Source organism: Anser cygnoides, chromosome 24, assembly GCF_040182565.1.
Source record: "Anser cygnoides isolate HZ-2024a breed goose chromosome 24, Taihu_goose_T2T_genome, whole genome shotgun sequence".
NCBI lineage: Eukaryota > Metazoa > Chordata > Aves > Anseriformes > Anatidae > Anser > Anser cygnoides.
Genome location: NC_089896.1, coordinates 2,376,894 through 2,393,856, shown reverse-complemented (window position 1 = coordinate 2,393,856; position 16,963 = coordinate 2,376,894). Strand labels below are relative to the sequence as shown.

Sequence of the window (16,963 nt, the reverse complement as noted above, 5' to 3'; positions counted from 1 at the left end):
GCAAAGCAGGTTCTGATCTCTGGAGCTAACAAAAATGCAACATGTCCTCCTGTCTTCAGCTCAAGAAGGCACTTACTACTGTAATTGCCAAGAACCTGGTGAGAACCAGCCTCTGGTGCACCATCCTCCTGTCCTCCCAGGCTCAGCAGTGCTCCAAGTACTACAATTTCAGCATACGTGCCTAACGCAGGAAGTGTTCTGCGACTTCTGCAAGCCTGCCTGCTTGTTTCTGCAAGCCTACCTGATGACCTCGGTGCCTGCTTTCTGTCCTGCCTTCTTGTAACTGTCTCCGATCCCGTGCTGTGATTCCTCAGGCACTCTCTGCTGGCAGATGTTGGGTTTCACTCAAGTAGGTTTTGCAACATTTGATCTTCATTTTATCAAGTTGCTTTATTCTTCCCTGTCTCCTGCACATATTGTCATCCATCTGCTGAAACCTGGTTCGTTTGGATTAGATTGCAAGTTAAACTCTAAATCTGATTACATCAGTCCCTTTTGCCACTAGAATTTCTGGGATGATTAAACAGACACAACAGATAACCTCTTCTTGCACCAGACACTTTTGGTTTTAATGCTTAATATCAGCATTTGGTTTTCTAAGCAAGGTAATTGTAATGGGCGGGTAATGCTTAACATCAGCATTTGCTTTTATAAACAGGGTAATTTTAATGAGATGTGTCTTCATTCTCCACCTACATCACCTCATCTTTCAACAGAAGAGTGAAAAAAAAAAGAAATAAAAAGCAAACTTTTTAGCACAATCTACTTATAAGGAAAAGTCTTTTTTTTTTTTTTTTTTAACTCAGTGCTCCCTGAGCTTCTAAACCCAGACCTTCCCAATACCTCCTACCAGCCCTGCCAACCTCCTATGACTTTTTGGTGTGTTTCAGAGGTGCCCACCTCCGAACCAAACATATTTGTCCTTGGTTTGGTTGGAAGTTAGATCTCTTGGGGGCTGGGCACCCAGATGACACTGATTCTGTATCCGATCTGATTCGTCTTCTGAAAGCCACAGTCCTGTCGGGTGCTCCTGTAACGTCCTAAAAAGCTGCACAGTGATGAAGCCCTAATTTAGAAGTAAGGGCATCTGAACTAATTAAATTCTGTGTCTGGGTTCTACCACTGCTAACAGGTCACTGACTGCCTGTGCACATGGCTCTAACCACTTATGATGGCAAAGCAAAGCCATAAAGATGGTTTATCTGACTATTTTGCATTGCATGTGCAAGGAACTAGGAATGCACTAAGAGTTACTGGAAGTCAGGCAAAGAGCAGCAACTTCTAACTGATGAAACTTTCAGGATCGTGTTTACTCAATCTCTGTGATCGCGCTACAGCCTTAGGAGAGTGTAAAAGCAACCGTATACATTTTTGGAGCTTAATACTTCTGGAAATGGTATTATGTACAACCACATAATAAAATTGCATGTTTTTCCCCAAAAGTTCACAGCCCGAGTTATTTTCACAGCTTCTTTTTTATTTTTCCCTAATTTAAATCGCCATCAAATCTCAGCTTTGCACAGGGTGCCATCACCAGTGTCAGTACGGATTGCTCCCTCAGTCGCAAATTATACAATACACAGCTCCTTCTCCCCCAGAGCACACGCAGCACCTTGTTAAAAAAGTGAATTATAGAAAATGATTTACAGTGAACTTTCACCATTTTTGACACTATATTGAGCATTTGTTCTTTGATGTGTACTTTAGTACTAAGGAAATACTTTCTTTGCCTTTTTAACAGCCTGTGTAGCATTTCCAAGGACTTTTTGCGCTATGAAATAGGGGAAAACTCTTTAAACCTTGACAATCTTCTTTTGATTAGTTTCATTGCCTCAATATTTCTGAAAGACAGCAGATTTCTGGAAGGCCAGGATCTGATTCATTATAGGGCACAGATCAGACAGTAGGAATGATGTCATCTGTCCTGCCACAATGGTTGTTCTGTCTCCAATTGCACAATATCAACCTAACTAATAATAAAACACTTTCTCTTCCTATAACACCGCGCATACTTAAAACTGGAGCTCTTCCCAGTCAGCCCGGAAAGGCAGATGAAAACACACAATGCTGGGAGCAGCGGAGAGAAAGACTTATGAATCTGGAGGTTATTTCTCTGCTCTCCTGTGGGACAAGACTAAAAGCCTGAATCAGAAAGAATAAAGCCCTAAAGAAACACCTTTAAAAACATCTGACCCAGAGCAGCTACTTATTTTGTGGAGTCGCTTGCTCCTTGCTGACACACTGGTCAGGAATGCGGCTGGAGCTCCCCACGGTCTGTGTGATCTAATGTAAGGGATAATAGCAGGCAGGACAGAAAGGGTGTCCCAGAAGCAAGGGGCAGCGCAGGAGAGCATCTAATGATCTCATCTATTCAGCTCCGCAGCCCGGCACAGATGGGCCTGCTTTAAGTGACTTTCCACTGTTCATTATCTGTTGTCTCTGTCCGGGAGGGAGAGCTACTTACAACAAAGTGCTTACAAAGGCGCTGGGCTTGAAAGATGTGCCGTGCCGCTGGCTCTGACTGCCAGAGGACAGGCTGAAGGCACCTTCCCCGCCGCTACACCAAGCTCTGAGGGACACGGCCCTGAAGACGGACGGTGATGTTACCACAAACCCGACTTCTCCCCTTCTCCCCTTCTTTGAGCTGTCCAGCCCCAATGGCAGGCTAATCTGGGCCCTGACCTATTGAGATATTACAGCTCCCACCAAACAAATACTAAAGCGAAGCCACGTAAGAAAATTGTCTTGCTGAAAATAAAAGAAGTTAGAGAGCTTCAGTCTCCAGCACCAAACCTCTAAGTGCAAAGACAGCTCTCCTGTGGGAATCCAGACACCTGGAAACTGCTCACAAATGTCAAAGACTGGAGCTGGATTCGGTGTCCCTGTCGGCTCATGGAACGACTTCTCCTCCTCCACACTGCATGTATTCCCTCCAGTTTTCCAGGTCTAGGTCTGCAACCAAAACTCTTCAGATTTGGAAGTGCAAAGGAAGATAAATTCTCTCTCTTTTCCCTCTCCATTGCTACGTTTTATTACAGAATTCCATATTTCGGTTTCTTTTAGCTGGCTTTTAGCTAGCTTCCCTACTTAAACAAATATAGACTGAGCATTATTTTCCTGTAGGGGTTATGAAATGCTTTATAAAATATAAATTGTCATGTACAATGGCATGTGTCTTATGCAATTCAAATGCTTTCTACCCTCCTGGGCATAATTACTGGGAAGAATATAAAAAGGTTCCTTGAAACCATGAAACAGTTTACATCCCGAGTCCCTCCTGGTGCAAATGAAAGCAATTTTATTACAGTTTCAGTTCTGATAAACACCGAGCAAATCAGGCATCAATCAGCAAAAGCTTTGTTCATCTACGAGATGATTCCAGGAGTGACACTACCTTGGTAACGAGCCCCTGGGTGGCAGAAAGGAACTCGAGTTAGCTATCCAGCTCCTGGCACAGGAGCAGGCTCACTGCACACCTCGCAACCTGACTTCAGTCTCCTGTCCCTCCTTTGCTTCTGAGTGGCATTGATTGGCAAAGCGAGCCGGGCTCCTCTGACTTCATTCCTTCTGATTAGTTTAGATCACCCTGGGGTTGGCAAGCACAAAATCTGACAAGCAAAACCTGCAGCCATTTACTTAAGTCTAGTGGAGATTCCAAGTGCAGATACATCCCAGTGGCTTCGTATTAATCCTGCCAGTTCTGAATTGATGAACACCGAGCTGAAGGCCCTTCCAGGGCAAGTTCATAGCTTCGGGAGAGTTACAGCAAGGAGAGGTGTCCTCTCGGGTGAAATCACAAGCAGCGTGTGATTTGATCAAGGGGTGGCAGTTTTGAGTAACAGTCTGACGGTCAAAGGACCAATCTGACACCAAAATAGAAAAACCCTGCCAAAAGGCATTTGTTGTTCATTATTTTTTTTCATAAGCTGGGCCATTTCACTACTCTGAGTCACCAAGGAGAGAAGCAAGTGGAGGGAGCAAGGTGTGGGAGAGAGAAAGCTGAAGCTGCTCTTGGACTGCATCAGCAATGCAGAGCCTGAGGTCCATAAAAGCTGGGTTAATGCAGATCGGGACGGGCTGGGACCTGGTCTTACCCTCTTTTCGTCTTCTGTTCCACCCTACCCTTTGTCCTGTGAGCAGCGCCAGTCAGAAACATTCCCTTTTATCAACGTCCTCTCTTATCACATTCCCTCTTCTCACCATCATCTGTCATGATGAACCTCTGCTGTGACACTTTTGTATTAGCAAGGTACACGGGCTCTTCTCTTCAAGGCTTTGATAGTTCCACAGCGTGTGAGAATAGCCACGTGAGGCCACGAGGTAACCAAATGAGCAGGTCTCCTGGAGTATCAACACAGCATTTCCAAAAGAAAATGTGTATTTTGTCATTCAAAATAATTAACTTCTCAAATTCCCATCCACAGTTTTCTTTAATTCTTCTTATACCTATTTTGTTGATTATTCTGAACCGGTTTGATTTTGGTCCTACCTAGTAAAAAACAAACACGTCTGGAAATCTTGAAAGCTGCTGTTACGCACAGCTGTGAGTGTACTGAGATCTGTGCTCTGCACATGGCTCTGCACTTTCTCTTGCCACAGTCCAACCTGCAGATCCAGACATGAAGACTTTGAGGACAGAAACAAGGTTATCACTGTCCAGGCATCCATGAAAGCAACCAGATGAGGACATGGAGCTAACAATAGACAAGCGTTAAGTGAGTAGCCCTGAGAAGGAATAATTATTTATGAAAAGTCCTGCATTTGTTATGATCTTCGTCTCATCTCCGTCTTACCTTCAGCAATGCTGCCATTGATAAACCCTCTTTCCAGGATGTTCCAGCTATTTTTTAATGTGGTTTGTGTCTGCTGTAAATTTGAGCTCTTCAGGTCTCTCCAAACACCCAGTTCTGTCAATCCAACGGGCAGAGGTTTGTTGAACAAGGTGTCCTTAGTATCGGAGTGTTATTTCCTGCTTTCTTCAGCAATATTTCCTACTCCATTTTTTGAAAATCCCTTCAGTCATTTAAAACTTAGGACCATTTTTCTCTCCTTATCAAGTTACTCACTTTAACCTCTTTAGTGCACTTCTGTGAAGCAGGTCATAACTTATCCAGGCTTTATATCTCCTCTCTGTGAGGCTGTGCTTGTATTTACAACCAGTGGGTCAAAAATGACGGCTTAAAATGTTGTTCTTCTTAGCTGACTAACCTGACAGCCATGATGATTTGCTGGAGGCTGTGGTGAAACTCAGAACGAGGTATCCAAATTTGACATGGAGGAGGCAGAGCACATCCAGCAGAGATGCACAGAGCATCCGTGCTGGAAACACAGAGGGGCTGAGGGGACCAGCCCGCGGGGAAATGGCTGGAAGTGGAACTGACTCAACCCCGTTTTCCTTACGGTATCACAGAGCAGCCAGCCCCAGTACAGAGTCCGTAGTTTACAGCAGGACTAAGGAGCAAAGTCCCGAAAGCTTTCACTGGGAATTATTCCCCTACATTTTTTTTTTTTGTTTAAAAGCTTTAGATAAAATTTTACTTGAGCTACAAGATTTTGCAAAGAGAAGCTCCCAGCGAGGGGAATTACAGGTACAGCTGACTCAGATCATTTTAATAACACATTGTTAAAGCTGAGGGGCCAGACCAAGACGCTGTGAGAAAGGAAAGAAAAGCACAGGTTTCCAGCAACCAGAGTAACCCAGACAATGCATAACAAAGATCAGTCCTCAGCTTAAGATGGAAGGCAAGCAAGGACTATTGCTGCCTAATAGCAAATATCCCAGACAGTCAGCGATCTGCTCCCTGTGAGCGTGCCATCTCTGCACCTGAAGGACTAAAGGTCTACTCTCATCCTCTTATGCATGCGTGTATCATGAATATATGGGCCCCTCGCTACAAGAAGGACATGGAGGTGCTTGAGCATGTCCAGAGAAGGGCAACGAGGCTGGTGAGGGGTCTGGAGAACAAGGCTTAGGAGGAGCGGCTGAGGGAGCTGGGGGTGTTCAGCCTGGAGAAGAGGAGGCTCAGGGGCGACCTTATCGCTCTCTACAGGTACCTTAAAGGAGGCTGTAGAGAGGTGGGGGTTGGTCTGTTCTCCTACGTGCCTGGTGACAGGACGAGGGGGAATGGGCTAAAGTTGTGCCAGGGGAGGTTTAGGTTGGATATTAGGAAAAAATTCTTTACCGAAAGGGTTGTTAGGCATTGGGATGGGCTGCCCAGAGAAGTGGTCAAGTCACCATCCCTGGGGGTCTTTAAAAGACGTTTAGATGTAGAGCCTGGTGATATGGTTTAGTGGAGGGCTTCTTAGTGTTAGGTCAGAGGGTTGGAACAGGGGATCTTGGAGGTCTCTTCCAACCTAGATGATTCTGTGATTCTGTGATTCTGCAGTAACTGCTGCCAGCTGCCCGCAGCACACAGACTCCCGGTGCCGCGGCGCAGCTCCCTGCCTCTCGCCGTGCAGCCCCGACTCCGCGCGGGGCCCCTCGCTCCGCTCTGCACACCCAGTCTGCAGCTAGGACGTGTCAGGTGTTCGAATGCTCTCGGATGGAGCTGTGTCCGCCTGACAATTCGTAATTGAGTTTGGCCATCTGGGTTTATTTCAGGTCTACCCGGCAGTTTTGTTACTCTTCTAAGTGTCCTCAGGTTCAGTGGTCCAACGTGGATTTAAATGAAACAGATTTACATTATCAAAGCCCTACAGATCAATCAATCCCTCTCCATGGTGATTTGTGGCTCCTCTATAGATATGCCTGTCTGACAAAGACCGTGGGGTTAACTACATATTTTTACAAGATTACATCTTTCTTTTGGTGGAGTGGTCTCAACCACCCTTTGGTTCAGAGCACAGATCATTCTTTTCAGCTTCTTTGTCATTTTTTAGCTTGATGTATAAAGAGTTTTGATTGCCCCTGCAAACTTGCCATTACAGTAGGCTGCCCATGAATCTGTTCAATGACTCTGTGCATCTAGTGAATTTTGCTGACATTTTTCCCCCTCTTGCTTTAGATGATTGGCACTGCAGTGATATATTTTGGAAATGCACACAAGTGGAGCAGATTTTCAAGCCTGACTGGAAAATCTACATTCTCCAAGTTGGAATTTTTTGCTTTATTTTACTTTATCTTGTAATATATCACAACTAACATGAAGAATTTCTCCTGTAGAACTTTAATCTGGAAGACAGCTTAAATAAGAATATATACTGACTAAACACTGCCAGAATATTCTCTTCTAGGTGAGTGATGAAAAATAAAAAAAGGACAGATTAATGATGGGCTCAGCAATCAATAAAAGCGGTCCCTTGGAGACCAAATTATTAAAGGTCTTTTAGGATATAAGGATATTAAATTATTTCACAACATCTTGTCCTACATTCAAATGCATCATGTGCCCAACCTTTTACAAAACTCTTTGAGCGGAAAAAGAAATGAAAGAAATGTGACCTTTGTCTGAGTTTTCCTGTGTCCAGCTGCACGGAAGCCCCAACCAGGCTCCCTAAAACCCACAAATCCTGCGCAAAGCACCACTGTTCGTGCCCGGACCAAGCACACGCTGGGCGCCTGATGCATCCAGGACACGTCTGATTCACTGAGCACGTGCTGATTGCCTTCACAATTTTCCACCCGAAATGTGGGAGCATTGCTTTGATCACTTCGTATGTGATCACAAAGACAAGCTGGCAGGAGTGAGAGTGCACAGTTATTTCTATAATAGTAGCTGTAGAGCAGAAATATCGTATCTACATTTGTTCCAACAAAAGGCATCTTCCATTAATCCTTTTGCTGCAAATGTTCCTCTTTTACCCCTTTTCCCCAGAGGTAAACGTTCGTACACAGCCAGGAGGTCTCCAGCTCACCACACATGAGCTGGCTGAACGCTGGGCTGTGCAGTTTGTGAGCTGTGTGGGCTCCTGTCATCAGCACAGAGCATCTCCAGAAGGGCAACTCTCCTCCACCTAAGCTGTGCATCTCTCTCTCTTTCTTCTAACTACAGAAGGAGCTGTGATTACTCACTGGACAACACACCTAACACTGGAAGAGCTGAAGCCCAGTAAGAAATGTTACGCTCTGATTACAGACTAATGAATATTGTCATCCCGCACCCCTGCTCACCGCATGCCGTGTTAGTACATATTATATTCCCATTTCCCCCTTGTTGAAAGAAAAAAAATAATAATTCTTCCACCCTCTATCTTTCTTCACACCCTGTCAATGTAATCTCAAGATTGCTGGAGATGAGGTGGTTCAGAATTTATTCTTGCTGCATATGAACCACATCTAGCACGCGATACAATCAACTGAGTTGAACTTCATAGGAACAGTAATATAAACAAGGATTACAATGACAAAATGATACATGGAAGAATAAAGTATCGCATTGTTCTAATATCTCCTGGCCAGGAAGATCTTATCTACAATGATTGCTGCTTGTGCAGTGATCAAATATGGAAGGTGACTGTTTCACCTCTCTGCTCTTACTATCTTAATTCCCTTCTTTACTCAATATTAAGTCAGCTGTCCAGACCCATTTCTTGCAAGCAGGTATCCAGGTATCTTCTTATAAGAAAAAGTATCCCCTAAAACTCCTCCAGCTTGCAGCAACCCCCTACAAACAGGAAGGTGTAATATTCATCCCGAGGCCTCTGCTCCACCTTTAGCCATGCTGGCCGGGTCTGAGGCTGCGTTATACTCATGCAAAGCAGTACCGCCATCCTGGACTGGGGCCAGTAGCTTCAGTTTTGCTCCAGGGGAGAATGGAGTTGGGTGAGAGCAAACTGAATTTGACAAACTGTGTTCTTAATTAATTTACATCCAATTAGGATTAATTAATTGCTGACTTAAGTATCAGTCCCATGTAATTATGTATCAAAATAAATAATCTTATGCACTAAATGAGGTGGCTGGTTACAAAGCGGCGAGACGCTGCCCTTCCACCGCCTTGCTTCCTGCGGCACCTGGGCTGTGCTACATCAAAGCAGGGAAAGCCCTTCAGCTGCGGACGGACTGATTTTCATTTACCCAGCAGGCCCCAGATACAGCTCAAATTGTGCACCTAACACACGCCCGTCCATCCTACTGCCTTTTCCCCAGAGAAGGGATGCTCTGAAGGGCAGGAGCTAATCCCTCTCGAGCCAGCACCGACTGGGCTCCCACTGCGGCTGAGGGACCTGCCTAACCCCGAGTGCTCCTCCAGGCACCCACACCCTCCTCTCCTCGTGGACACGAGCTGTTCTGCAGGCACTGGGGCTGACACGTAGGCATGCACAGGTCAAGGCACGCTGCCACAATCCTGTCACCGGAGACGCTGGGAAGCCCCAGGCCCTGTGACCCCCACTCTGCTGCTCTACCCCCTGCGCTTTGGTGCCACTGAGAGCCTCAAGTGAGTGCCCCGTGGCTGATGGGATTATCGGGCTGGGGTTGCAAGCTTGGAGGGGATCTGAGGATTTTTAGGTAATCAACAGTTCTTGTGACAATTACCTAATCCAAACCAAGCCTTAGTAAAGAGTGTCCAAAGGAGGGCTACAAAGATGGTGAAGGGTCTGAAGGAGAAGACGTATGAGGATGGCTGAGGGCCCTTGGTTTGCTCAGCCCAGAGCAGAGCAGGCCCAGGGGAGGCCTCCTGGCGGCCTGCAGCTCCCTCACGAGGGGAGCGGAGGGGCAGGCGCTGAGCTCTGCTCTCTGGGGACAGCGACAGCACCCGAGGGAACGACATGGAGCTGGGACAGGGGAGGGTCAGGCTGGGTGTTAGGGAAAGGTTCTGCACCCAGAGGTGGTCGGGCACTGGGATGGGCTGCCCAGGGACGTGGGCACGGCCCTGAGCCTGCCGGAGCTCAAGGGGTGTTTGGGCACTGCTGTCAGACATCGGGTCTGGTTTTGGGGTGGTGCTGTGTGGAGCCAGGAGTTGGACTCGGTGATCCTTGTGGGTCCCTTCCAACTCGGGATGCTCTGTGATTCTGTGATTAATCCAGTACTATTGACTTTGTTCTTTGCTCTTTTGAGATGTGTGGAGGTTTTTTTCCACTGCAGTCCAAGGCAGAGGTTATATGTGTAAATGAGTTCACACTGATAGCCAGAGTTAATCCTTTTCTCTTTTTTTTTTTCTTTTTTTTAATGTGGAGGCACCTGTCATTAAAATTTACCATGCTGAGGACACATGATGGCCAGAAGGCCTGGTTCACATGGCTACCTGATGTCAGTGTGACATCAGTCTAAGAAAGAGATGTAAGAAGAATGCAATGCAATGTACACAAACAGGACAACACAGAGAAATAAAGGAAAAAGCCTCAGATATGGCAGGAAAGGAAATATCATCTTGGGGTGGTTTCACCATCTAGCTTTAGCACTTTGTTCTCCACTTCACTGGTAGATACACATTGTTCGACTGAGCAAATTCAGTGTGACACTCGCAGAGAAGTCGTTCATGAAAGATTGGGAGATTTTTGTCAGGTTGTATAAATGAATCAGCCAAAGTGACACTGCGTAGGAGACAGAACCATCTGAAGAAGAACAAAATAACCTATTTCTTACAAGGTCTAGATTTCACCTTAAATTCAAATGCCAATTGGAAGTGGCATTTGAGGGTAATGGACTTTGTGAGAAGTTAAATGAAAAAGCACAGGCAGGATAAATAATCTGAAAGTGCTTGTGTTGTCAATACGGCAACAGTAAAAGCAGAGGGCTGTGAGATGCAGCAGGATAGCGCTAGCTGCAGAGCGGTTAAGGGGCTCTTTTTAAAGGCAAGTTTGAGTCACACTCCAAGTGTCTGCTAAAAGATGACCCCAGCTAAACTTATTCTGCAGTGTTGGAAAAGCTCAAACAGATCAGGTTTGACGTAACTAGCGTATTCCTCTGGGGCTACTGGCTAAACGACCAGGTTGCCTTAACCCTGCTGGCAGGGTGGACATCTGATCTAGACTGAAATTGTGAGATTACTCATCTGTGGTGCACAGCCTCACACTAGAGAGGCACTGGAAAGAGACCAAGGTTGTGGTTTATTCCCTCTGAGCCCATTTCTTGTGCCTGCCCTTTTCGGCGAGAATGGATTCCACTTAATTGGACAAAGTGAGACTGAACCTCTCTGACCTCTGAGTCCCTTCAGCTCCATGGGCTTACGCTGACGGGAACAGAAGATGCCCTTTGCAAACAGCGGGTAGTTCACACCATGTGCGATGATACCCTGGGAGTCAGGAGATCGGATTTTTGCTACTGTCTCGATGGCACATCTGCCGAGTCTTTCAGCCAAGCCACGATACTTCCCAGTTTCCCACAGGGATGATGCACACAGCCTCCTCCTGTTGTGAGCTCTGTGGAAGGAACGTCACTCACTCGACAGGGACAGACGAGTGCGGCGTTGCTCTGCTCCTCTGGAACTCACCAAATGGTTCCACCTCTGCCCATGCATTTTGCTCAGCGGTGAGTTTCACCATGCAGAAGCAAGCCTAGTCTTAATGCTTAGCCTCGTTCTTTCTGTGAACATCCAGTTCTATGCAAGGGGAAAAATACGGTTTGAAAATATATTTATTTCAAATCATTCTGAAGAGCTCTGTTGTCGGTAGGAGGAATTTGCATAGGCTCAGATCTCCTGATGGCAGTCAGTGACCATCTAATCTCCCTGCTATCATCTCAGTATCTCCCTAATACTTGTTTAAACAGATCTAAAATTATTGGTAGCTCTCATAAAGAGGGTGTCATCCCTGTTCCACCTGGGTAAATAAGCACTTGAAGAAAAGGAGAAAGGAGTGTGGTGAGATCCCCCATAGCTCAGCCTGAATTAACCACGGGTAGCATCTGAGTACGTTTTTTATTGTACTTCTTCTGCAGCTCCACCTCTGTTTAGCTTCATTTCTTTCTTTCATTGCCTGGGTGCCTTACGCTTTGTCTGCATTCACTCACTCAGCGTCCCTGCTTGGTCTGTGCAATTTAGTTTCAGAAAGTCTCTAGAGTGCCTGCTGTGAGGTGGTCCTTGGTATTTCATTTTCTTCGTGATTTGTAGTTTGAGTCTCACTGCTGAGAACTGCGTCATGTCTCTCCATGCCCATGTCTCTCCAGGCTATTCAGGCTGGATTTCCAAAGCTATTCAGGCACCTAGAAGGAGCGGAGCAAGCACAGGGCTTCCCAGAAGTGCAGGCAAAGCTGAATGCTGCCACCCCAAGGCTGAAGACATTTGTGGGTCCCACAGAGGCTGTGTTATCCTCTAAAAGAGAGGAAAACAGGTGAAGGTATAGCCTCTCTCTCCTGACCCTCATCTTGTTGATAGTACAGCCTCCAAAACCTTTGCTTCCTAAACCAGGAGGGCAGGGCAGATCCACGTCCAGCCTGAGGCTGGGCTCAGCGGCAGCAGGGCTCTGCCTCCCTGCTATGGGCCCACACAGCCTCAGCACGTTAGCACCACCACAGAGCGTGTTTGAGAGAATTACTCCTTCACTACTGTGGTTTTTTTTGCCTCCTCTTCCTCAAACGGCAGCCAAGTGCCAGACCTGAGGAGGGAATTAAGCATCTAACGTGCTTATGTGCTCTGGAAAGAAGAGGCAGGTTGCAGAGAGCAGGCCAGGCCCTTCACAGACGTCAACTGGTGGAGCTCCGTAGCTCCGGCAGATCCGCAGTGCTCAGCACCAGCTGGGGGATCCGACCCAGCATCTGCAAAGCAGAATGCAGACGCAGATGCTGAACAGTGCTATCTTTGCCTCAGCAGCACTCTTCAGAGCTCCTGACATCCACAGCTCAGCCATATGAGTGGTCCCTTAAGCCAACAGGAGGGTTTAAATCCATAATCTCCTGTATTAAAGCCCCTACTGTAGAAACATTTGTCCTCTAACAGCTACTTATGAGGAGAGCAAAAGCTTTTTCACCTACTTGTTACTTTTCTAACATTATTAGGAGGTATTCATCTTGCCCTAGCTTTCTGTCAGGTATGAAATGAGAATGTGCATAGTGTCTTTTTCTTGAGGTAAATTACCTACATCCTTCAACGAAAACAACTACAAAGGACCCTCTCAGTCAGTCCCTGGCAATCACAAGAACAAGAACCTAAAAATTCCGCTTTAGCTTGCCCCCACAACACGCATTGCCCTGAATTAAGATTAAGTTCTTCATATCCCAAGGCCAAGAGCTATTTAAACTACCGCACGCCATGGGAGGACAGCAGGGAAGACTGCAGCCACATTTACTCTGTTTTGTTGACTACCTATGGAACAAAACTAATGTCACTGCACAAAAGCATCGGCCGTCTCTTTTTGCAGGTAGAAATTTTACTACTCTGTATATAGGCGCATATCCGCTGAAACAAAGGCCATGCTTTTTTCTCTACACCCTGTCAGGGATTGACTCACATGGGAAAGAAACTGGCTGTGAGCATGGCACTCGTGGTAATGGCTTCTACCAAGGGTAAGTTCTTGCCACAAGGGAATGGCACAAACACACAAACAAAGCGGACGGTTTCTTCTGGCTGGGTGTGTGGGCTGCATGCTGTTCCCAGGGCTGGAGGGGTGACATTCTCACAGAACTGCTTTCTGTTGACGAAAACACCATTACAAACCAGATTCTAGATCAGCCCTGTGTTGAGTGGATTTTAACAAGAGGATTTATTTCCCTTCCTTGTCTAGATTTCCATCTGTCTCCTTGGGCAGGAAGAGGAATCTCTGCTGGAAATGCACCAGAAATCCTTCTTGACAAGTCAATTGATGCCAGGCTGCCTGTGCCAGGCTCTGGATTGATCTGTTTTCACAACACCAACACCAAGTCACCTCAGTCAAAAACTCTTCCAAAACTTGGCACAGACTGATGCTGCTGTTGATCTAGAGAAACAGTTCCTGACCTCCCAGTGCAGACTACAAAGCTGCTTTCCAGAATTTCACAATATTTACTAAGGCACATTTGCTTTTGTTTTATAAAGAAAAATGCTTCTTGTCCTCTAGGCAGCACAGAAAGAAAACCTGTCAAACGTAAATAGCTGCAGTAGTTGTCCAAAGAACTCCCGATTCCTGTTTTCATCTCACTGTGTGACTTTGGGCAAATCATGATGTCTCTGCATGGTACCAGTTTAGCAAAACACGAAAGCATGTGCTTATGTCCCGTGGTGCTTTAGTGCTTAGCTGAATCACAGCCAGTCTGCTCTAGTTTCCCCTCTCATAACATGAGGACAATGATGCCACCTCTCTGTATAAAATTCCTTAGGACTTACAGATTAACTTTTCCCTAAGGAGAAAACATTCATGTTAGTCTAGCTCCAGCTGTGACTACTTCAAAGGCGAACGCATAGCTCCAGAAATATTTCTGCATCATTGCTTGATTGTGGGCCCAGTTCTGTGAAGGAGTTCGGAAGAGACACCTGTAAGACTGACAGAGCACTATCAGGTCCTAAAATCCATCTAACGGGACGAATCCTGGTCTAGACTGCAACTCCTGATTACATTACCAGAATAGCCAGCTCTTCTCATAGGAAGGAGCAATATACAGCTAGCATTTCTCTAAGTCAATAAACATTGGCAAGCTCTTTCACACACCTGAGTCTGTACCCCTAGTACACAGAGCTGAATTCAGGATTTGGCTTTAACTAGGCACAGCAGAGCACAAGCCTCTGCCAGGAGTAGACCCAGATCTTGAAAACGTGTCACCAGGCAGAACAGAGACGTGCAGTCTCTGGAAGAGTAAATTCCTCTTTGCCCGTGATGAGGGGAAAGCTGCCGAATGGATGCCTTCCCATTAACCTATTAACCAAATATCCCCGTATGTCTCTTTCGAATTCTTGTTTGCCAAAATAAATCCCCAGAACAAACCATGGAGTTTGTTTCTTCAACCCACAGAGAGTTAACTTCAGCCTCATTCTGCATTAAATCATGCAGCATATGGAGTTACAATTCCAAGCCATCTGGATTATCATTAGCCATCAGGTGTTGTGCTCATTACACCTGTTATAAAGAAAAAGGATAATTAAATGGGGGGGAAAATTATATTCCACTCACAGCATTGCTGCATTTTATCAATACCTTCCTGTCCCTTTTGGCTATACGACCAAAGTACTTTTTTGCAATATGCAAAATAAAAACCATTTGCATGAGGCGGAAGTAAAGACGAGTGAACCTTCTTAGCCTGAGCAGATGTTTTTCATTAGAAAATAATTTGTCAAAAGGTAGAGAGACTTATACTAGTAATTTTCAGAACAGCTTCCTTTTACTTTGGAGGGTAACTAGACTCAATTTAATTGCAAATGGGCTGCATGGTCCCCAGAATAAGGAAAAAAAAAAAAAGAAAGAAAAAACAGAAATGGGAATGTGCACTATTTGCTTAATCAGAATCTTCCCCAAAATAAAGAGCTTGTGTCCTATTTTCCCTGGGACAAATGTAGATTCCTGATTTAACCTCATATCTATTGGATATCTGTCTTTTGAGATAACATTTAAGCATAGTATAGAGAAACTACAAGAAGAACTTTACAAAAAAAATAAAAAAGTAGCTGTTAATCCTAGAGAAGAGACAATGCATTTTAAGGAGGAGTGGAGAATACACAGGGCCAGGACAGAACCAGGGTGAGACCAGGCTGGTCCTGTTTCAGTTTCCCCTTTGGTGTAATTAGACTGTGAGTCATTCAGAGGGAACCGTGGTCTCTTCCAGGCAGCCTCTGACATAATAAAACTCCATTCCCCATTAGACTTTCTCAGCAATGGCAAAATGCAAGTATTAATAATGGATCCAGCACAATTAACATCTGGCAGACAGCAGCAAAACTACCGTGAGGGAATTTGGAATCTAAAACTATGTTTCAGAGCTGAGCCCCGCAGAGATTATTGCATTCATCTGTACCGTGCAAACACCTCACCTAACTTTGGTGACATACGCCCCCTCCATCAAGAAATGCTGGTATTGGGTATCTGCAGGCACACAAAAATGTGTGGGCACACATTTGTTTATCTGTGCACATACCGAGCTGTAAATATGTACAAATATATATGCACACGTGTGGATAACTCCTCTCTTGCCAAGTAATTACGCCCCAGTGTAAGCACTCTGAACAACTGCACATGGGAGTACCCTGTGTATTGTCGGTGTCTTTGAATTCACAAAAATCCTTTGTCTACACGTAAGCGTGTTGTGCATGCACACAGGGACGCTGCGCGTGAAAGCCTGTGTGCTGAAGCATGCTGCAGACGTCTGCATTCCCTACCTCCAAGCTGTACATGTGTCGAGGGGCACACATGTACCTTCTCTCCTGCCTTTGTTGCAAGGCTTTGTTCTGGTGAAGTTTAATAAAGAATAAATCACGCAGATAGCACAATCCGCTGTGTTTCTAGAGCTCCCGTTCCGTGCTGCATCGCAATAGAGCCAGGCCAGGGGCTGGCTTTTCTGTTCCCTGTGCAGCTACTTATAAATCATATGCCTATGAAAACAGCCAACCCAAATAAACGAGCACTCCGACTTGGAGTCAAGGAACTAGGCGTTGATGGAAAGGTCTAAGACTGATGCAACTGCCAGAGAGTCCCAGTCTGCGCTGCTGGTGCACGTTGAGGCTGCTTATTTCCCGAAGCCAAAGACTCATTTGTGTGACCTGCATCCATAACAAGCCTGTAAGAACAAGAAGTCCCCACCAATTCTTGGCTTGAGCTGTCAAAGGCTCAGCGCATAAACTTGAAACTGCAAGCGATGATCCCTTCTTCTTTATTTCTAAAATCATAAGATTTTACCTTCCCCAAAAGAGTGAATTCACTCAGTAACACTAGGTTGCTTTTAAAGTAACAAATCATACGTCCTGAGGGCCTCGAGGGAATTCCTGCCTGCACTGGCATCAACAGCAAATCTCCCACTGACTTCCAGGAGCCAGGCTTTCACTTCAGAACATTTCCAGGACATTTTTGCAATTCAAAATAAAGCACATCGCTTGTACTGATAGAGACATGCAGTAAAGCATCTGTGGTATGGTTACGGTCCTACCTTGTGCACCTGCTTCATCAGCCTGTAGCTATCCCCACGGAA

At 45.7% G+C, this 16,963-nt stretch overlaps 1 long non-coding RNA gene across 1 annotated transcript in view; it reads right to left on the bottom strand.

Annotated features, from left to right (window-relative positions):
* The window catches only part of LOC106045159 (uncharacterized), a 32,795-nt gene that overhangs the window by 2,164 nt on the left and 13,668 nt on the right, over window positions 1-16,963 (bottom strand). The window contains exon 2 of the long non-coding RNA XR_001212639.3: window positions 242-437. This is a non-coding gene — a long non-coding RNA (uncharacterized lncRNA). The remainder of the gene's footprint in view (window positions 1-241; window positions 438-16,963) is intronic.